General features: G+C 41.3%; 1 protein-coding gene across 5 annotated transcripts in view; it reads left to right on the forward strand.

The window, feature by feature from the left end:
• The window catches only part of EPB41L4B (erythrocyte membrane protein band 4.1 like 4B), a 172,642-nt gene that overhangs the window by 24,505 nt on the left and 124,858 nt on the right, over positions 1–23,279 (forward strand). Inside the window, exon 1 of one of the 5 annotated variants that reach the window (XM_073003947.2) lies at positions 17,811–17,933. The exons of the other annotated variants lie outside the window; for them this stretch is intronic. The gene's annotated coding sequence lies outside the window, so the exon portion shown is untranslated. Of the gene's footprint in view, positions 1–17,810; positions 17,934–23,279 lie in introns of those variants that run through there. 5 annotated transcript variants of the gene reach the window in all.

Below are 23,279 nucleotides of genomic sequence, written 5' to 3' on the forward strand. Positions count from 1 at the left end.
GTATTTCAGCAAATACTCTTCTAATGTTCTTTGCTCTAATGGTATTTCTATGCCAATCACTGAAAAATCAAATAAGTTGTGATGCTCTGAATTAAAGTGCATGGCTGCTAGAGTTGTTCGTTTGTTTTGAGCGTTTTGTAGAGTTGTGGTTTCTTACGTTTGTATATATACCAGTTGTAAGTTTGTATGTAGGCCAGTCATTGTTTTAGCTATGTATTATGGATGACATCTTGTTGTTGTTGTTTAGTTGTTTAGTCGTGTCCGACTCTTCGTGACCCCATGGACCAGAGCATACCAGACCCTCCTATCCTCCACTGCCTCCCGGAGTTGCGTCAAATTCATGTTGGTTGCCTCGATGACACTGTCCAACCATCTCATCCTCGGTCGTCCCCTTCTCCTCTTGCCTTCACATTTTCCCAACATCAGGGTCTTTTCCAGGGAGTGTTCTCTTTTCGTGAGATGGCCAAAGTATTGGAGCCTCAGCTTCAGGATCTGTCCTTCCAGTGAGCACTCAGAGTTTTCCTTCAGAATTGATAGGTTTGTTCTCCTTGCAGTCCAGGGGACTCTCAAGAGCCTCCTCCAGCACCACAATTAGATGACAGCTTAGGTGATATAAAATATATAAATTAGATTGCATGACCTGAGCAAATACTCTGTTAAATATAAATCCTGCCATTTACAGTACTAGTTACAGATACTCACAGTTGATGCAGCATTTGGATCCATAAGGAGGTGAACCTGGAGTGCTGATTAGTGATTAGAAGATAATTCTAACTAATAGCCTTCATAGGCAGTATTACATTGCCTGGATACAGAGTGGAAGATCTAATGTTCTGACCTGAGAAGGTTCTGACCTGTCCACTAATTTTCACACTACTGTTACCTGGGTTGCACATCCTCAGGTGGTCACAGGCACCACTCAGGCAGCTTTTTACACGTTCAAACTCCTAAAATTCTAAACACCACTTCAAATGTATTTTCATTTGTTAGTAGTCTGAGTTTCTTATTCCACATAAAACATAATGAAGAGTGACTGGTTCAAGCAATCAGACTTTTTATTTAGGAATTATAGGTAATAGATATGAAGGGAAAGGGAGGTTCTTGAATAGGAATGATAAAGGTTCAAACAGCAGTAAGATCTAAATATAATTCTTCAGTCGAGAAGAATTATATTGCTGATTCTTGATCTTTCTTACACACATATGCTTCAGCCACTATAAATGTACTTCATAAACTCTGCCACAATCACTCTCGTACAGACTTCTAAATTCCCTCAACTCTCTTCTCTAACTTTTCCAATCTCTCTCTCTCTCTTTCTCTCTCTCTTGATAGTCATATCTCAAATTAACTGTCCTTAGACCCCCACAGACCACACTCCCACAACGTTCCAGTCATGCTAGCGAGTCACCACTGCACTCCAGTCACATCCATCCACAACACAGGCATTCAAAACTGCTCATGCACAAACATCTGATATACCAGATGGGCAGGATATAAATCAAATAAATAAATAAATAAACAAACAAACAAACAAACACAGCATAACTAATTCTACATAACTTTAAACATACAGTTTCCAAGTGAGCAGAATCACTACACAAGGGGACTCATGTAAACATTACTTCTGTAACTGGTGTGTCTACCTTCTCACAGTAATTGTGAGATCACGTGGCAAGATGCCTATCAGATTGGGGACACTTACACAGTCAACTTTCTACTCCAGGTTCAGGTAATAGCATACTGGAACATAGATTTGTAGGTTGCTTGAAAGCCATGGGAATATTTGCTAATAAAATGTTTAGAGTTGGCTAACACTGGATAGCTTTTTCTGATAAGGGAGTGACTAAAGGGTATTTGCCCTGCTCTTTGTGCTGTTTTTCACTGTTCCTTTTGATATTTATTATGTTGGGTGCACATTAGTGCTAATCACCAGTAATTCTGAACCTTTAATATGAATGTGTAGTATATTTTGTTTGACTGGCAGAGACTGTGGTGTTTTTTTTGGCACTCATATTGTTTTGCTTTTGTGATTGCCTGTACAGTATTGGTCTTTTAGGACCAATACCCACACTATTGTTGCAAGTGTCTCGATGAAATCACTTGTGGGGTATGGTGTAGAAGAGCAACCCTACTCCTATTGCCTACCTTCTGATTGCATTGGTAAGGACTACAAGTGCAATGTGATATGTAATTAAAAAAACACAAAAAAAAACCTTTCCCCCCCTTAGTTTGATACACTGGTGCAGCACTGACTCAAATGTTTACCATGTCTTGTCGATTTAGTGCTATTTCACTTGCTAAACATACAAAAATGATAATAGGAGAGATAGAGTGATAGTGAGAGAGAGAGTGGTGAAGGAATAGCAGATTACGTCATGTGTAGAAGCTTTGTGAAACACGGTAGCAAATTAAATGCTGGGATGTGGTATAGGGAAGTTGGCATTAACCCAGGACAAACTTCTGTTGTCTTAATGGAATTATCATATTCACTCATGTTTAGTCCCAAAAGAACCTCCCACAGTTTTCTTTGTCCTTAACTCAACTGGTTGTTGGTGATAAATGGAAAAGAAGAGCAGCCATAAACATTAAATTCCTTGTCAGGAAAAGTGGACTTCTTTATTGTATCATGGTTTGACACAGGGTTTTTTTTTAATAGAGTGATTGGTAGGACATAAGGTGCAAGAAAGACCAGAGATCTGTTCAGGAAAATTGGAGATATTAGAGGAACATTTTGCGCAAAGATGAACATGATAAAAGACAAAAATGGGAGGGACCTAACAGAAGCAGAAGACGTCAAGAAGAGGTGGCAAGAATACACAGAGGAATTATATCAGAAAGATTTGGATATCCCGGACAACCCAGACAATGTAGTTGCTGACCTTGAGCCAGACATCCTGGAGAGCGAAGTCAAGTGGGCCTTAGAAAGCCTGGCTAACAACAAGGCCAGTGGAGGTGATGGCATTCCAGTTGAACTATTTAAAATCTTGAAAGATGATGCTGTTAAGGTGCTTATGCTCAAAATCCTCCAAGGTAGGTTTCAGCAGTATGTGGACCGAGAACTCCCAGAAGTACAAGCTGGATTCCGAAGAGGCAGAGGAACTCGAGACCAAATTGCTAACTTGCGCTGGATTATGGAGAAAGCCAGAGAGTTCCAGAAAAATATTTACTTCTGCTTCATTGACTATGCGAAAGCCTTTGACTGTGTGGACCACAGCAAACTATGGCAAGTTCTTAAAGAAATGGGAGTGCCTGACCACTTTATCTGTCTCCTGAGAAACCTATATGTGGGACAGGAAGCAACAGTCAGAACTGGTCATGGAACAACTGAGTGGTTCAAAATTGGGAAAGGAGTAGGGCAAGGCTGTATACTGTCCCCCAGCTTATTTAACTTATATGCAGAATATATCATGCGGAAGGCTGGACTGGAAGAAACCCAAGCCGGAATTAAGATTGCCAGAAGAAATATCAACAACCTCCGATATGCAGATGATACCACTCTGATGGCAGAAAGTGAGGAGGAATTAAAGAACCTTGTAATGAGAGTGAAAGAGGAGAGTGCAAAAAACAGTCTGAAACTCAACATCAAAAAAACTAAGATCATGGCCCCTGGTCCCATCACCTCCTGGGAAATAGAAGGGGAAGACATGGAGGCAGTGACAGATTTTATTTTCCTGGGCTCCATGATCACTGCAGATGGAGACAGCAGCCACGAAATTAAAAGACGCCTGCTTCTTGGGAGGAAAGCGATGACAAATCTTGACAGCATCTTAAAAAGCAGAGACATCACCTTGCCAACAAAAGTCCGAATAGTCAAAGCTATGGTTTTTCCTGTAGTGATGTATGGAAGTGAGAGCTGGACCATAAAGAAAGCAGACCGCCGAAGAATTGATGCCTTTGAATTGTGGCGCTGGAGGAGGCTCTTGAGAATCCCCTGGACTGCAAGGAGAACAAACCTATCAATTCTGCAGGAAATCAACCCTGAGTGCTCACTGGAAGGACAGGTCCTGAAGCTGAGGCTCCAGTACTTTGGCCATCTCATGAGAAGAAAAGAGTCCTTGGAAAAACCCCTGATGTTAGGAAAGTGTGACGGCAAGAGGAGAAGGGGACGACCGAGGATGAGATGGCTGGACAGTGTCTGCGAAGCAACCAACATGAACCTGACACAACTCCGGGAGGCAGTAGAAGACAGGAGGGCCTGGCGTGCTCTGGTCCATGGGGTCACGAAGAGTCGGACATGACTAAACGACTAAACACACACACACAAGGTGCAAGAGGATGAAGATTGCTACTTTAAAGGGCCCCATACTTATATTGTGGGTCAAACTGCATTTAATCTGATCTCTAAAAGCTGCATGCACATATTATATCTCAGTTAAAAATACAGATTTCTTTTTCTCTATATATATACAGAGACTCTCTATGTAGAGACTCTGAATGAGACCACTTAGCTGCCAACTTAGGTGGCATCCTTACCATTAATTAGTGACTGGGAATAAAATCCCTAAATTTCCAGGATAATCTAAAATGAGTCCCAGTTACTGAGTAGGAGCATTGGAGGATGTGGGGAAATTTTGTAGATTATCTAGTCTACCTTTATTCCAGCTCAGCAGAGACGTCTTAGACCTGGAAAAGTCTCAGGAAATGGCTGTCCAGCATTTGTTTGAGAAGCAGATGTATGGCGTATAATCATAAATAGTTGAAAACAAGGCAAAATAGTAGAGCTTATGTAGTTGAAAAGTATGTCACCGTGCAGGTGTGTTTAGCAAATAGGTTATTGGAAGCTTCCTAAACTTTGGAATGATTTCCACTTCATTGTTCTCAAGATCAAAGCTATAATAAATTTAGATCCAAACATTCCCTTCCTCTAACAGTCTTCTTCCAACAGAATAAGAACAGACTTCTTGGGTTTAATGCTCACTAATGTGATCCATTATGTAGTATTTGTGCTGTGCTTCTCAAAAGGCAAAACAGTCATTTGTAAATAAGTTCCTTATTTACAAAAATAATATCTAGTGGTATATTCCATAAAGACTTCACTCTAAGAGACTGTGGAGGCACAGGAGTAAACAAAGATGCTAAAGAGAAAATAAATTTCATCTGATGAGCATGTTGTCCCCTGTTTAGATATTGTTTCAAAGGCATGCGCCTTAGGAATTGGATATGAAAATTAAGCCATGTTTATCTCCCATTGACCAATAACAAAATAAAGTATGTTAAATGCAAGATACAATTGGACCCCCGTATCTGCTGGGGATTGGTTCCAAGCCCCCCATGAATAGTGAAAAAGATAGATAGATAGATAGATAGATAGATAGATAGATAGATAGATAGATAGATAGATAGATAGATAGATAGATAGATAGATAGATAGATAGATAGATAGATAGATAGATAGATAGGGATTGATTGATTGATTGATTGATTGATTGATTGATTGATTGATCGCTCAACTGATGGATCTCATGGTAAAAAGAAAAAACAGGAAAAAATCATATGCATTACAAGAACTGACCACTAGAGACCGTGCTATGTATTTTTAACTAACAAGTATTCATAGCACAGTCTCTGGCTCCCTTTAGTGGCCACTTCTGGTAATACACGTGAAAATAGTTTTTTCTGGATTTTTTTTTCTTTTACTATTTTTATTATTTTCAGAACATGGATAAGTGAATCAGTGGATACTGATCCCATGGATGAGGGGGTCGTACTGTAGATTAGTGAGGACAGTCGTGCTATGTATGACAAATGGTAATCTTTCACCACTTGAGGGAGCACCTCTTCTAAAATTGTGCTAAACATATTAGTTTTACCCATCACATACAGTAGCTTTTGCATCCTTCGTTGCCTGTTCTGCTTAGTTTCTGTCAGTAGTGGCAGCCCTTTCCTGTTTCTAGTATGACTGGAATTTTGACCAAGTTCTGCTTTTTTTCTTGGCTGCACATTCTTCAGTTTTGGAATTTCTGCCACATTAATTACTCAGCTCCTGCTTCTTCGCCCCCTATTGTCTTTATATTTTTTGTTATGCTTTTTCTTGAAAAGTATAGGAATACTGTGAAATAACAAGGCATTTCAGTTTTAATTTCAGGAAAGCTTTCTTATTTTTCTATTTCTCTATACTTCCAAACTTCATTCTCCACCAACTTCACTTTATTTTCTTTTGGTTTTTTATTATTATTTATCTATCAAATTACACAACATAAACCTACTATCACACACACAAAAAAATACAATTACATATCACATTAGTGCCACCATCACCCTCAGGGCTAGCATTAATAATCCTTTACATTTCATTCAATCCACTCTCTCTCCAAAACATAATTGTTTCTTCCCTTGGTGTATACCCCTTCCCTCTCTGAAATACATATTCCAGGAATACACTCCATATTTTCTTAAAATCATTATTTTTTTATAAACCTCTTCTTATTTTCATATCACATGTCAATTTATCATTAATTGCCATATCCCATAGTTCTCTATATCTATACTATTCCTCTAAATTGAGTTTGGTATCATTTTCCAGTTTCTTGCAAAAATTAACCTTGCTGCTGTAATCATTATTGCTATTAAATCCTTATTTTCTTTCAACAATCAATCCTTCTTAACCAAATTCAATAAAGCCATTGACAGGGACATTTGAATATTTAATCCAGTTATTTCACTTATTTCTTTAAAAAATTGCTTCCATTTTTGCTTTCTTAATTCCACTTTCAGGTTATTCTTTGTCTTCTGCTTACTACTGTTCACCCTTCCTTAAGCTTCGTTGTTTCTGGGCTCTGTTCTTCCCTTCCGTATGTCCCCGGGTCTCTTTCTAGGCTTCTTGCCAGTCTTCTCCTGTGGGGATTCATAATCCCAGTGAAGCCGACAGCTTTCCTTCCTGTAGAAAAACTGGACTGCAAACTGGAGTTTCTTGAGTGAATGGACCATTACAGCACCTTGGCAAACCATTGTCAGAGATTTCACTGTTACAAGTGTAGTGTAGTGTAGATTGCCTTTTAGATGTTTGGGTCATTTAAGTTCCTTTTTACTGCTTGTGGTTTAACCATTGGATTAACAGGTAAAGGTGCTAACAGGCCAGGATAAGCACACAGTGTTTTGCTCTATTGTGTGTTTGTGTTAGCCTAAAAAGCAGCTTTAAAACATTTTGGTAATCCTCTCAAAACACACACACACACACACACACACACACACACACAGAGAGAGAGAGAGAGAGAGAGAGAGAGAGAGAGAGAGAGAGAGAGAGCAAAACAAGCTTCCCAGAAATTAAAACTTTAATTCACTGTTATCTCAAGATATTTTTACTATTTGTAATATAGTATTCCTGAAGTTTATGTTCAGTTATGTGTCATTGGCTAAAATCCAATAGTGACTTGCAAGTAGAATAGACGGATTGAAAATGGGAATTTTGTGAATCAGCTCCTCTGTAAGTTCCATTGATTCAAAGGGGCCTACTCTAGTTGCAACTTGCTGCTGGATTTCATCCAGTTTTCTGGAGATGCTAACAGCTGAAAGGAAGGGTAATATAGGAAAATACACTACCTGTATATGGATGAGAGTGAATTAGGATATCCCTTTCCTGCCATTATTTATATATGAGAATAAAACCATTGAGGCCTCATGACTGCCCGTGCAACGAGTTGTACAAACTATATGGTTTGCTTGTGGATGTGGTGGATATGCATGGAGGCATCTACATAGTTTCTTTCTCTCTCTCTCTCTCTCTCTCTCTCTCTCTCTCTCTCTCTCTCTCTCTCTCTCTCTCTCTCTCTCTCTCTCTCTCTCTTTCTCCCTCTCCCTCTTTCATAATTTCCATTATTCAGACTTTAGAGTCTAATACCATGGCTTCTGTTGCCTTGTGAATTGCGACTCACAACTCTTTTGTATGCTCTTTGCATATTTGTAGCTCTCCCTCTACTTCTCATTTTCATTTTATTTATGTATTCAAGGTGATATAGCCCAGCTAACCTTGAGTGCATTCTCATTAAAATGCTCTTTCTCCATGTGACACCAGTAGATGTGACCGTCTGGCAGCTGTTGGGCACTATCCAACTCTTGAAACAATTTGGTCCAGACCTGCCAAAAAATTTAAAAAAGGTGGGTGAGGAATACATAATCACAAGCCATTAATGGCTAGATCACTGGTTCTTAACCTTGGGTGCTGGCTGGGGTTTCTGAGAGTTGCAGTTCAAAAGCATCCGAGTAACAAAGGTTAAGAACCATTGGGCTAGATGACACTATTTTATTATGGAACTTTTTTTTCTGTTAAGAGGGTGTGTTTGTGTGCTGCATTACATACCTGGCCTGTGGGCTACTGTTGGGAGAAGAGAGTGGCACTCAGTAATTCAAAAGCTAGCTACCTTACAAGGTGCTGCAAAGACTGTTAAATTTGTACACCAAACTGGTCTCTGTAGTGGCCAGGAGTGCCTTTGCACGGTTAAAGCTACTTTACCTATCATCTCTATTCCTGGAAATGCCTGATCGGGTCACAGAGGCACATGCCCAAGTTCCTTCCCATTTTGATTATTGCAACGGGCTCTGCCTGGGGCTGCTTTTGTTGTTCCCTGAATTGGTGACTAGAGCTGGTTACAAGAACAATCCAAGTACTACACTGTGACAGCTACACTGGTTGCCAGTCTTTTTCAGAGTTCAGGTTATGACTTATGAAACTGTTAGTGATGTGCACCCAGCCTATCTGAAATACCATATCTCCCTGTATGAGTCCCTCCAGGTTTTTAGGTCTTCTGAGGAGGCCTTTTTCTCAGTCCCATCACCCTCACATGCAAACCTGGTGAAGACAGAAAAGAGGGCCTTTTTGGCAGCTGCTCTTGAGTTGTGGAATACCTCCCCAAGCTAGCCTAGGCTGGTCTCATTGTTTTTGCAAATGATTGGCTGCCAGGGGTGGTGGTATTGAGGGAGGAGAATATCCTAAGTGTAACCTTTTAAATGTCCTTTTAAATTGTTTTAAATACGTAGCTATTGTTGCTCTAGTATGTAATATGGTAAGTTCTCATGAATATCAATACAGTGGCCCCGCTTAACGATTGCCCTGCATTATGACGAATCTGCTTTACGACGATCTTTTTGCGATCGCAATTGCGATTGCAAAACAGTGGTCTAAATGGGGGGATTTCACTTAGCGATGATCGGTTTCCTGCTTCGGGAACCGATTTTCGCTTTACGACGATCAAAAACAGCTGATCGTTGGGTTTTCAAAATAGCCACCGGGTGCGTAAAATGGCTCCCCGCTGTGTTTTAGGACGGATTCCTCGCTATACAGGCAGCGAAAATGGCCGCCGTATGGAGGATCTTCGCTGGACGGTGAGTTTTTACCCCATTGGAACGCATTGAACAGGTTTCAATGCGTTTCAGTGGGGTTTTTAATTTCGCTTTACGATGTTTTCGCTTAATGGCAATTTTCCTGGAACGGATTATTGTCGTTAAGCGAGGCACCACTGTAATTGTATTTTAACTGATTTGTCTTTCAAAGATTCTCAGTCTCTTTATTCGGAGGAAAGTGCAGTGCAAATAAGATGAATGAATGAATCAATGAAAGACCTGACAGTTAACTTTCTGTGACGTGCCTCTCTGCAATGCAGCCTATCAAGCCTTGTATTAATTTTATAAGAGAATACTTCAAATCAATATTGCATTATACAGTGATATTCAGAGAAGGGCAGATTTGTGAGTAGTAGCTTGTAGTATGCAGGACCTGCTTGTTGAAGAGACAGGTTTAGTAGATTTAGAAGAGGTAGCCATGTTAGTTTGTGCAGCATGCCAGGCAAAAACAAAACAAAAATGAAAAATTAAAGAAGACAAAAAATTTGTGGCATATTAAAGACTAACTGCTGTTATCTTAACATGAGTTTTCATGGGCAAGACATTGATGATTATATCGACCTTTTAAGAAGAAAGAAGCTGCTCCTAGTGGTACCTAGGAGTGGGGCAAAGGTTTGTGAGCGTCTCAAGGGAGCGTGCGATGGTAGTTGAGAGACTCCCTCCATATAGGTCAGGCAATGAGACTAACTGCCTCTGAGACTCCCATGCATCCTTATACCACTCCGAGGCACTACCAGAGTAGTTTCCTTTTTTTCTTGACAAGCCAGTATAATTATGATTAAGAGGCACAAATGAAAGTTTTTTTTAAAAAAAAAAACCTCTTTAAACAATTATTTTTGTGGCTGCATCATCCAGGATTTTTCTTCAGGGAATTCCTGATAAATTTTGAAAGTTACATTGGGAAGAAAAAGGAAGTCACATGACTCTCATTCATATATTAGGTCTAGCTAACTGGGGGCTGGTGGTTCTGATGTCAGTGAAGCTACCTATGGATACAGATTGAAGAGTGACCACATGAAGTGAAGGCTCCTGTATCTTCAACCAATGTGTGGAAGAGGAAATTGTAGCATATGTGTCTTGCCCAGCAGCTCTGATTTGCATAATATACAATGTGCTTTGTTGGAGGTAGGGATCAAGAAAATGGCAACCTAGAGAGAGGGAAGACAGATTCTTGGTATCTGGCGAGGGAGAGGGTTAGCAGATAAATTAAATAAGCCCTGGAGTAGTGGGAGGAAAAGCCCACCACAAAGAGGAAGTTTCTAGTGGGAGAAAGGAGAGCGATCAGTAGAGAAGAGAAGGGTGAGCATGCTGCACTGAAGAAGAGATTAATATGTTTAAAACCAGTATAGTATGAAGATGTTTATATACAAATATTCCACAGTTTAGTTTTTCCGTTACCTCAGGTTGTTTAATAAATAGAATCAGACTTCAGTTTCTCAACATTTATATTTTATATTTCAAAAAGCAGGGAAATCCTATGAAGAAAAATACCTTCAATTTTAATCAAGAATCTGTGGCTGGAATTGAATACCAACAAGAAATGTGGACTGCAGATCAGCTGTATTCAACAGCTATAATTCAACAGATGGACTCATTGGTAGAATGCTTTGTGCTTTGACTTCCACATAAGTAAACACAAGAGAAGTATTCTTGAAGACTTTCACGGCCGGGATCCAATGGTTGTTGTAGGTTTTTTGGGCTGTCTGACCATGTTCTTGAGGGTTTTTTCCCCTAACGTTTCGCCAGTCTTTGTGGTCGGCATCTTCAGAGGACAGGAGTCAGAACCCTGTCTGTGCTCTGGTGCAGTTTGTGGGATAGTTGAGTATTTGTAGCTGTGGGATCAGCTTTTTGTCCTTTTCAGGAGATTGGGTGATTATGGTGACCAGCGTGTTTTTTGTTGTGGGTATATTGTTGTGATAAGGGAGAGAGAGGATCTGTCACTGTGATTGAGAAGAAGTACAAGAGAAGTACTTCAGCAGGTGATACTTTAAAACAGAAAAATTTAATGTTTGAAGTTGTGGTGCTGTACTCCAAAAAGTAAAGAAATTCAGACCATGTATATCACCTTCTGCAGGCAAATTCTGAATATGGGGAAATTCATGGTCTATGCTTCTACCTGAACATACATTACTGCTGAATAAAACAGGTGTATACCAGTCTGATATTGGGTCATCACAACTTGACAGCAGACTGTTGCCATTGTTTCAAATCTGGAGGATGTGTGATTGTTCATGAGTAAGGGTTTATAAGTAAAGTAACAAAAATATTTAATATCATTTCGATCTCTCTTGTTGAACATGCCACTGAACCTCTATTTTGTGTAAATGTTTCAATAACAAGGGAAAGAAACAGAACAAACAGTAAGAGGAAAAATTTACAACCGAGAGTGCCATCCTATATGCAAGTTACAGCATGCTGACAAATAGAATCCTATATTTTGTGCTTGCCAGGAACAAAACATATCAAAAACAGTAAGAATTCTTTCCCCCAAATGCGAATTGGTTGGACTAGTCTTTTAAAAATAATATGGTGATGCAGCTTGTTGCACCTGCAGACAGTGTCAAAGCCTGTATTTTATTCCATGTTTTCAACAACACTACTGATACCCTCTGTAAGGATTAGTGTGACTGTTGGGATTATGCTGCAAAGTTTAGTTAAGTGGAAGGTAAAGTAAAAGAAAGGTCTTCCATGTGTTTACGTTTTGAGTTTGCAAGGGGTAGCTGACCTGTGGTCCAAATTTCCATACTTTTTGAGATCCATCTCCAAGCATAACTTCCTGTTCAGATGGCAGGCTTTTCAATCATGGATAATCATCCTGAGAATTTGTAATGTGTGTTGATCATGCTGTATGGTTGGTGTTACATAACAGCACTGATGTTACCTGTCTGTCATGGGTTTGGAGGGAAAGTTCCATCCTATGGGGAGTGGAAGGCGGGACATCAGGAGGAGGGGCTGTACTGTATAAATATGTGATGCCTGTGTGGTGAAGAGGAGATGCTGAGACAGACTGTGAGACACTGGGTTGGGACGAAGCAGCAGCTGGGGAAGAAGAAGCTGTTGTGGGAGTCTGGGTGTCTGACAGGGTACTACTGTGTGTCAGAGTACCAACCTGAAAGGTTCAGGGGTCTGTGGGTTAGCCAGAACTGATGGGTTCAGGGTCTGTGCTTTAAGTTAAAGGTTCTAGGTGAACCAAACTGTATGCTTGTGTGTGTGAGAATAAGCCACGTTACTTTATTTTATTCACCTGATTGTTTTATTTACCCTGTTTGTATTTAAAATAAACCTTATTCTTTTACTGTTTAAAAATCCATCCCTGGTCTGTGTGACTTTTTATAGGGAATGGTTGGTGGCAGCTTAGTGTAACTGTGTGGCAGATCCCAGTAGGTCTGGGTTTGTCACATTGATTGGTGTCCAGCGTGTGGGATACGACTGGTCCAGTTGTCCAGTGGTCCAGCAAAGCCTTGGCAAGTGTGCCCAGAGCAAGGGGGGTCTAGTCAGGGACAGTCTGAGGCGCGTAGGTAATCTTCTAGGTGTACCTCACGGGGAGGTGCGCTAGTAGAAGAACGTGCCAACTGGGGAGACTTAGATTAAGGTGCTCTGAGGCAGCCTGATTTTGGCGGGAAAACGCTGAGGCAAAACTGCGTAGCAACAGCGAGCTAGCTTGCCAGCTGAGAGGCCCAGCAGAGGGGGGTAGGCTCTGACTCGATACTGTTGCAAGTAGTGCTGAAGAACAGCAGCAATCTCTAGGGAGAGCTGGTTCTGAGGCAAGAAGGAAAAAAGTGGTCGTTTTATTTTGAGGCTTGACTTTTTAAAGCAGCCTGTTCTGAGGGGGGATTATGCCCTTGACTCGAAGCAAGATAGCAGACATGAGTGAAGTGAAAGACCCCCAGATTGACCAAGGTTCTGAGGATGAATTTGGCTCAGTGCAAGGTGACAGCACAGGAGAGCAAGACCCAGAACTCAGAAAAATACTCATAGCCCAACAGCATGAACTGAGGGTGAGGGAAATGGAGGAAAGGGAAAGAGAGAAACAGCGGCAATTTGAATTAGAGAGAGAGAGAATGGCGTTTGAATTAAAGAGATTGGAACTGATGAACCAGAACAATAATAATAATAGGGATTCTGAGGGGGGCCAACTGTCTAAGGCTGACCTGAAGAAATTCCCTGTGTACCACAAGGGAGATTGTCCCGAGGTGTTCTTTTCCTTAGTGGAAAGAGCGTTTGTGGACTTCTCAGTGAGGGAAACTGAGAAGATGACCATCATGCGGTCTTTAATCAGTGGTAGCCTGGCTGAGGTTTATGCCGAGATGCCTGAGGAACGGATGAAAGATTTTGCAGAGTTTAAAAAACTGGTGTTTGCCAGACATGGGATAAATGCAGAGCAGCTGAGACAAAGATTCAGGTCCCTAACCAAGAAGCCAGAGCAGACTTTTACCCAAGTGGGGGCCCAATTGGTGAGGCTGCTTGAGAAATGGCTGTCGCAGGAGGGAACAGAGACCTATGAGCAGCTTAAAGACTTGATAGCACTGGAACAGTTCTATTCAGTCCTGCAAGGGGAATTGAAATTCCAGGTGAGGGAAAGGAAACCAAAAACTGTGGCAGCAGCCGCAGAGATCGCGGATTTTATTTCCCAAATAAGAAAGCCCTTGGGTGAGGGGAAATCTGTGGGTAAACCCAAAGAAGCCTACAGCAAGTACTCTCAGGGACCAGGGAAAAGCCAGCAAGGGGGAGGGGCCCATGGTGAAGGGAAGCCCTCAGACATGAAACTAAGACCTCAGAATTTGGAGGGAAAACCCAAACAAGAGGAGAGAGAATCAAAATACACCAGAAAATGCTATTTCTGTCAGGGAAAGGGTCATCTAATCTCAGAGTGTGAGAAATTGAAGCAGCTAAAAGGAATGGTGCCTCAGAATTCTAGTGGGACCAAGCCAAAAGCTGTGTTCTGTGTCCAGAAAGAGCAAGGCTCAGTATCACAGAGGGAGCCTGTTGCCATGGCTACTCAGTCTGGAACAGCTACCTATGCTGAGCAGGCTGAGGAAAATGGTCCTCTTGTGGAGGTAAAGCGCTGCTTGCTGATAAAAACAGATTCTCAGTTGTTTGAGACAGCAGGGGTGGACGTAGGAATACTTGACCGTCAGTATAGGGGGCTGCGGGACACTTGTTCCCAGGTAACCCTGTGCCATCCAGATATCATTCCTCGGGAGTTTATAATCCCAAATGAGAGCATGAAGGTGGCAGGAATTGAGGGGCAGGTAATCTCTCTGCCAGTAGCAGAGGTACCTGTCAACTTTCGAGGCTGGAGGGGCGTTTGGCGGCTAGCGATTTTATCGACTCTGCCAGCAGCCGTGCTCGTGGGAAATGACCTGGCTGAACATGTGAAAAGGGTGCTAGTGATTACACGCTCACAAGCCACCACGGGGACAGTTCAGGGGGGTAATGATGAGCCAGAGGCGGAAGCAGAGGGGAGTTCAGAAGCTGTGGTGGAAACCTTAACCACAGACAGCAGATTTGGACAGGAGCAAAAGGCAGACGCCACTCTCCAAAAGTGTTTTGAACAGGTGACTGACGCCCAGCTAACACCTGAAACCCCAGTGAGATTTCGGGAGGAAAAGGGGATTTTATATAGAGAAACCCTGAGGAATATCTCAAAAGGGGGAGATGGGATCAGAAGTCAGCTGGTGGTACCTGAAAAGTATCGCCCCATGATCTTACAAAGGGGTCACTCTGACATGTTTGCTGCACACTTAGGGGTGAAAGAGCCCCTTGATTTGATCAAACAAAATTGGGAGCAGATCACCCAGGATGACCCACAAGACGTTGTGACTTACATAGACACCTTGATGAATGACCTAAAGCGAAATCTAGAGCTGGCAGCAGAAAACCTGCAAGCGCAGAAGGTCAAACAGAAAACATGGTATGACCGCAAAGCTAGAGAGAGGCACTTTGACCCAGGGGAGGAAGTGCTTTGGCTTAGGCCCTGCAGAGAGAATAAACTGCAGCTCAAATGGGCAGGACCATATAGGGTCATTTCCAAGATGTCAGACCTGAACTACCTTATAGCGCAGGAGGAGAACCAAGCAAGGAGGGTGGTTCATGTGAATGCCCTAAAACCCTATTACAGAGGGGAACAGAGGGTTTTATTCGCGATAAAAGCAGCTGAGAGTGAGGAAGCTGAATTACCCTTCTGGGAGGGTAGAGGGGAAGTAAAATACAACCCAGAGGAGGTAAAGATCAGTCCTGCACTCACCCAAGACCAGCAGCAAGAATTAAAAATGCTGCTTAATAAATATCAACAGGTATTTTCCAACAAGCCGGGGATAGTGAAGGGAGTGATGCATCGGATCCACACAGGGGATGCACCCCCGCAGGCAGTATCCCCATACCGAGTAACGGGACCCTATAGGGACAAGGTGCGGAAGGAGCTGGACGAGATGCTGAGGGAGAACATAATCGTCCCCTCTTCTAGCCCTTGGTCCTCTCCAATAGTCCTTGTGGACAAGCCTGATGGGAGCATTAGGTTTTGTGTTGATTACAGGAAGTTAAACCGTGTAACCACTCCTGATGCCTACCCAATGCCCAGGCTAGACAACCTGATTGAAACCATAGGGGGTTGTCGGTTCATCTCATCATTGGACCTGGTAAAGGGATATTGGCAATTAAGAATTGATCCCAGGGATCAAGAAAAGACTGCCTTTTGCAGCCCTTTTGGTCTCTATGAGTTTCGAGTCCTGAGCTTTGGTCTCAGAAATGCACCAGCCACATTCCAAAGGCTGATGGACCAGACCTTGGCAGGGCTCAGTGACTTTACAGTGGCCTACATTGATGACATAGGGATCTTCAGTAATACCTGGGAAGATCACCTGATACACCTGGAGTTAGTGCTGCAGAGGTTAAGTGCAGCAGGGCTAACAGTAAAGGCCAGCAAGTGTCAGCTGGGTAGCCCAGAAATAAAATACTTGGGTCACATGGTAGGGGGAGGAGTGATAAAACCCCTGGAGGCCAAAATAGAAGCTGTTCGTGATTGGCCTAGACCCCACACCAAGAAAAAAGTCAAATCATTTCTTGGGTTGGTGGGCTACTACAGAAAGTTCATCCCGAGGTTTAGCGAGATTGCGGCTCCGCTGACCGATCTGACGAGGAAGAAGACTGATGACCGCATCCCGTGGACCAGCGACTGTGAGGCGGCGTTCCAGAGGTTGAAGGAGGCGTTAATCAACTATCCTGTCCTGCGTGCTCCAGACTTCGACCGGGAGTTTATCATCTACACCGACGCGTCTAACAGCGGGGTAGGAGCAGTTCTGTGCCAGGAGGATGAGAATGGTGACCAGCATCCAGTGTCCTACCTGAGTAGGAAACTTCAAAAAGGTGAGAGACATTTGGCAACCGTGGAGAAGGAGTGTTTGGCCATAGTCTACGTGATCCAGAAGGCCAAGCCTTACATCTGGGGAAGACATTTTATTCTGTGTACTGACCATTCACCATTGCAATGGTTAAAGACAATGAAAACCCACAATAGCAAACTTATGAGGTGGGCTTTGAACTTACAGGACTATGACTTTGAAGTGAAGGTGGTCAGAGGGTCAGTGAACTGTGTTGCTGACGCCTTATCAAGAAGACCTGAAGACTGAAGACGGCGAAAGAACATGGACTATATGTATATAATGAAGACAAAAAGTTAAAATGTACCTGGTTTTAAATTGGTTTGTATTAATAAAGGTAAAATTGATGTAATGCATATGGTAAATGTTTGAAATGCCTATTTGCTATGTTTAACTTGGAGTGTAAATATATGTAAGTATTATAGGGTATGTATAACTGTTGTTGTATGTTTTATACAGGTTGTTTTTTTGGTGAAAAGCACCTTAGCTTTCCCCCTACAAAACAACTTATAAAGAGGGGAGGTGTTACATAACAGCACTGATGTTACCTGTCTGTCATGGGTTTGGAGGGAAAGTTCCATCCTATGGGGAGTGGAAGGCGGGACATCAGGAGGAGGGGCTGTACTGTATAAATATGTGATGCCTGTGTGGTGAAGAGGAGATGCTGAGACAGACTGTGAGACACTGGGTTGGGACGAAGCAGCAGCTGGGGAAGAAGAAGCTGTTGTGGGAGTCTGGGTGTCTGACAGGGTACTACTGTGTGTCAGAGTACCAACCTGAAAGGTTCAGGGGTCTGTGGGTTAGCCAGAACTGATGGGTTCAGGGTCTGTGCTTTAAGTTAAAGGTTCTAGGTGAACCAAACTGTATGCTTGTGTGTGTGAGAATAAGCCACGTTACTTTATTTTATTCACCTGATTGTTTTATTTACCCTGTTTGTATTTAAAATAAACCTTATTCTTTTACTGTTTAAAAATCCATCCCTGGTCTGTGTGACTTTTTATAGGGAATGGTTGGTGGCAGCTTAGTGTAACTGTGTGGCAGATCCCAGTAGGTCTGGGTTTGTCACAGTTGGTTACAGAATCTCTATACAGGAGAAAGCAGGACATCCCAGTCGATGCAGGACAGCCCGGTCAGGATATAGAGATTTTCTCTTTTCTGTTACAGGAAATAGAATCTGGTATTCTGCAGTAAAACAGAGAGAAACAAACAAGCAAACAGGTTTGTATTGGTTATACTTATAACAGGTGATAAGTACCTAGTGAATACAAACTAACATAGAAAAAATGACTATGAACCAGTATGTCTCCTCCTTGGTTTGGTATGTTGAAATACCATACAGACAGCTGAAATTATGCATTACTGTCTTTGTGCAGCTGACGGCATGAATGTTGACTTGAAAGTGGAAAGGAAAGTTCCCAGTACATAAACAGTAGCTTCATAGTTTGTAGCTTCATTGTGTTTTGCAAGTTCAGTTGAAGCTTGTTCAGCTAGGGTGTGTTGTCCTTGGGATGTCACATTGAAATAATGTGTTCAGTTTGCTCTGCAAGGTTGAACTAAACTTGAGGAAGCTGACGTGTGTCAGAGGAATCAGTACACACTGAGTAAGATGGAAATAAAGCTTAATGCCCTACAGTAAAAAATTTAAGCAGAATTGAGAAGTCTCTACTCCTTATGTTAATTTTGTGCCAAGTGGCTGAGATACCAGGATGAAGATGCAGGCACACACAGAGAAGCACAAGCAAGCACAGACACAGCCCACCATATTGGTGTGCACGTGAATAAAATCTGGAAGCATGAGTTATTCACGTGTCTTTTCTTACTGCTTCTTTTAGTGATTCAGAAGTATTTGCAATATAACTTAGCAAATATTTATTGGGTTTCCAATGACTATGACTTTCCAAGAAGCTTTTATTTTATATTATTGGACATAATTATTATTCACCTCAGCTTTGGAAAATCAGGGTGACATAGAATACAATAATAGCATAGGCAAAAACAATAGTAACAGTTGTATCTTCTGTTACTTGCCAGGAAATAGTCTTACTCTTTTACAATTGCAAACTGATCACAATAATCTGTTTTACAATTGCAAACTGATCACAATAATCTGGAATAACAGGGTTGACATAGTTCTGTGGTCCAGGTTATAGTTACTTCGGAGTGCTTCAGAAATCCAACTGAAGCAGTAAACAAGGGTGGTTTTTTTCAGTCTTTAAAAAGAGGTATTAGAATGGAGGAAAGGTACGAATTTTCATGCCTATGTGTGCCATATAACTTTTAAAAATATCAGAATGACAGATATTGTTTATACAAATGACATGTTAAAAAAGAAAACCCTAGGAAACTGTCCTAACAAAATTGAAAAGAAATGTTGTTTGTAAAATTATTGGCTTGAGTTTCATGTTATAAAGACCCTATTGGAATATTCTTAATGAAATACTCATGGAATGAATGATACCCAGATGAACGTTGATATGATTGGAAAATCTGAAATTAGCCCTTTCAGGGAAAAATGTCAGCTGTGATGGACTACTGCAGACTAAAACTACCAAAAGGTATTATAATGTTTTATAATGCTCTGAGATCAGTGTTCTAATGACATACTTTTGACCTTGATATTTAGCAGGGATGAATCTTAACAATGTAATCATGGCTCATTTGCTTGCATTAAGCAATAAAGTCTCTGTTGACGCCACAAACCATTGATCTCAGAGTGGTGGACTAGGACCATTATGATTATTACCATTATTTAGATATTGTTAAGAAATACACTGATAAAGACAGTTTTTAAAAATAGGTGTAAAAGGGCAGGTATGTGTGATGAATTTAAAAACTGCTTCTCTGTTAGTAATATGGAGCTGAAGGTCCTAGGTCTGAAAAACAGGAATACTAATCCATTTAATATTCATTCTAAAGATATATTGATGCCAAACAATCAGTGAAGGGTTTTTTTGTATTCATCAGTTGAATGCTTAGTTATTCATTTTTGCATGGTATTAATATCAGGCTGAATGATACATAGTTTCCTAGATTCATCTTTAAAATTGGGACATTTACCCATCTCTAGTCTTAGGCACCACACCTGTTCTCCAGAAATTCTCATGGAGAGCACTGAGCTCTGAAATAAGATCCACCTTCAGGACTCCTTCCAGACTTGGTAATGTAACTCATGTGGCCCTCAGTATTTGAAATCGTTTAAAGTGGCTAGGTGTTCTCTGACTGTCTCCTTCGGAACTTTGGGTGGGAAGCCCATCTGTATATCATTTGTTCTTCTTTTCTCAAACAAAACCCAATAATTCTTGTAGTAGAAGAGGGACTCAGAATAGGAGTTCAGTATCACTATTTGTATTCTCCCTTGTTCAAAATTCTCCCTTCTCCCTGAACAGTAGATCTAGCTTTTTCTTCTTTTCCTCCTTGTAGCTAAGGAAGCCTTTTATTTTTTTGCTTGCTTTCTGACATTATTCTTACAAATTCACGGTATTTCGTTGTACTCATTTTCATGTGTGTGTGCCCCTCCTTTAATCTTCTTTGCATGTCTTTCTTCAGTCTCTGCTCATCAGACAACTCCCTGTGCAACCATACTGACTTCTTAAAAATGTCCCAGTTCCTAACCCCCAGTAATTAGAAACTGTGCCTCTAGTATTCCAGCTTCTAAAATCTCCCCCGCCCCCCCCCAGCACAATCAACTCTTTATTTTATCCATGCAGAATTTCTAATTGTGGGACCTTTCCCAACTTTTTCTTGTACTTTGAAATAGGCTTTTCAAAGAGCCTTAGTTTGACTTGGCTTTGTTTTCATAGTCTTTGCTGTCACGAATCCAAGATGATGTGGCTACTTTCCCCTAAGGTCCCTGCTATTTTCACATCATCAATCAGTTCTTTTCTCTCAGTTAGTACTGAGTCCATGTCAACAGATCCACTTGTTAACTTCCTCCAACTTTTAAAAGAGGAAATTATTAGCAAGAGGGTAAAATATATATCAGTTCCATTTTTAGTAATTAGATTTCATAGCAATATAACACTTCTTCCTCATACCCTTTGTCTACCAAAAAATGCAGTTTTCAGGATTGTACAGAATTCTAGAATCATAGAAAAGTGAAGTTGGAAGGGGCCTACAAGGCCATCAAGTCCAACCCCTTGCTCAATGTATGTATGCATGTATGCATGCCATCTTTCTCCCCATAGAGTACCCAAGATGGCTCACAAAGAATAAAATTATAACAGAACAACAGTTTTAAAATCACATTGCTAGGGAAGTTTTTGGGAAACAGTCTCCTGGAGATGGGTGTTCATGATTTACAGCAGTTTATTCCAGGGCACAGTGCTCCTAGCTGCTTCTTGATAAGATTGTTGCCAATTATTGACAAATGGCTAATGTGTGTTTTAAAGTGCTGCGTGAAATAGAAGACCATGGTTAGTGATAGTGTTAGTGACAGTACTGTGTCACCTCAAAGAACAGCCACTTAACTAGTGGGCATACATCTGGAGGTGAGGCAAAAATTATTTCCCTTATTTGTAGTGTATTGGCAATGATATTTGTGAGCATTATGTCTGACAGTGATCTTAACAAAAATGAAGCTTTATGTCAGACCTAATGCTAGCACATCTTGCAAAGTGTGTAGTCTCAGGGGTATATGATTTGGAGGGAGTAAAAAGCTTATTTTGGAGCACAAAATCTTCTGTTCTTTACTCTTGTGTTGGTCTAGGGCAGCAAATGGCGAACCTATGGCACGTGTGCCACAGCTGGCACACGGAGCCCTTTCTGCCAACACACGAGCCAAAAGTCGCCGGATCTCTACTCTCCCCCCCCCCGCACAGCGAAACCTGAGAAAGCAGCTGCAGCCATGGTGCTGGCGCTTCAGCCGGCGGATCTGGAGCATCTGCTGCTGGCAGCGGATCCAGAGTGGGGTCTCGAGGCAACTGCATGCCAGGATTCGCCCTTCCACTGCCACTTCTGGTTCCGCTGCCACAGCACACTGCCTGCTTTTTTCCCCCAGTTTGGGCACGCGAGCCCAAAAAGGTTCACCACCGCTGGTCTAGGGGCATTGGGTCTGAATATGGGTGGTGCAAAAACAGAGCTTTTCACTTGAGAATGTGGTTTGAGGTCTGTGTTATGATTCAGGGTGGCACAAAGTTTGTCTTGGGATACAAAGATATGCAAACTTCTGTTTCATTTTCAGCATATTGTTTCAACTGTACATTAAATAAGGAACTAGAATAAGCTACAGTCTTGTACAGTAACCCATGTGGAACTTTGCAGGTTTGTTCCTTTGCAAAACATTGTTCTATGGAAGACAGGACTATGGGCAAAATCCTGTTGTGCAAAGTTATGCCCACATAACCTTACAAAGCAGGATTTTGCCCCAAATGTTGTAATTCACTCTTTTGATCCTTGAGATGTTTGCTTAGATTTAAAACTGAACTCTGAAATTCCCCAACTCACAAAAGTACATGTATATTTTTATCAGCATTCAGATAAATTGGCAGACATCTTCCTTGGTGTACAAAGGAAGTAATGTCCTGGTGTTTTGCCAGCATTTTAGGTGTAGCATGGATTCAAGTTTGTCCTTTCTGCTTTTCCTGAAGATCCCATATTTACCCATGAATTGGCACATTGCACCCAAGAGAGTGGAAGAGTTGATGGATCTAAAGCCAAATGGATGTAAAGCCACAGATGCACCTAACCTAGTTTCTATTAAGTTTGGAGGTGTACCCTGTTACTTTTGTTGCATATTAATGTGCTCTGTTATTGTGATGCAACTTTGTACAGTCATTCTTCTGCCAAGGAATCATAACTATTATGTTTTTAGCCTTTTTTAAGCTAATTCGTGTACAGAAATTTCTAATATTGTATCTTATCGAAATACATTTTTTGTTCTTACTTTTAATTCATTTAGTGGGCATTAGTTTAGTTTCCTTTCGGAGAGGAGTATCGGCAGGTGTGAAACTGCAGTTGTTTCAGAGGCTTAGTAAGACAATTTATGCTGGGGTTTGTGTGAAGGTTTTTGTATAGTATTGCTGGGCAATGTAAGACAATCTAGTTCCTTCTTTTTGATACATTCTGAAAATGTAATCATTTATTGTTAAACAACAGGGAGGCTGCCAGACAACTCTTATCAACCTATACAGTACATTTTATAGCTGACCTGATTTGTTTGTTTGTTTGTTTATATGTTTATTTGTTTATTAAGATTCCAAGCTGAGGTAGGGACTCTAATCATGCCTGTATACTGACTGCTTCATGAAAGACAGCATTGGAAGGAATTTGGTTGAGAATGCACATGGGTATGACTTGTTTTGTGGTACATTGATTTAAGGATATTAGACTTACGCTGACAATATGAAAAATGATATCTCAAATGATCTTCGCTCCTTAGCCAAAAGGTTCATTGGGTGACCTTGAGCCAGTTTCTATCTCTGCTTGACCTACTTCTTGGATAGCTAAGAGTAGAAAGGAGGGAGCAACAATTCCTTGTATATTGACTTCTATGAAGGAAGGACAGTATAAAAATAAATTTTAAACTAGCGTATAGACAGATCTACTCGGAAATCACTGTGCAGAGGA

The sequence above is a fragment of the Pogona vitticeps genome, chromosome 6, assembly GCF_051106095.1.
Source record: "Pogona vitticeps strain Pit_001003342236 chromosome 6, PviZW2.1, whole genome shotgun sequence".
NCBI classification, from domain to species: domain Eukaryota; kingdom Metazoa; phylum Chordata; class Lepidosauria; order Squamata; family Agamidae; genus Pogona; species Pogona vitticeps.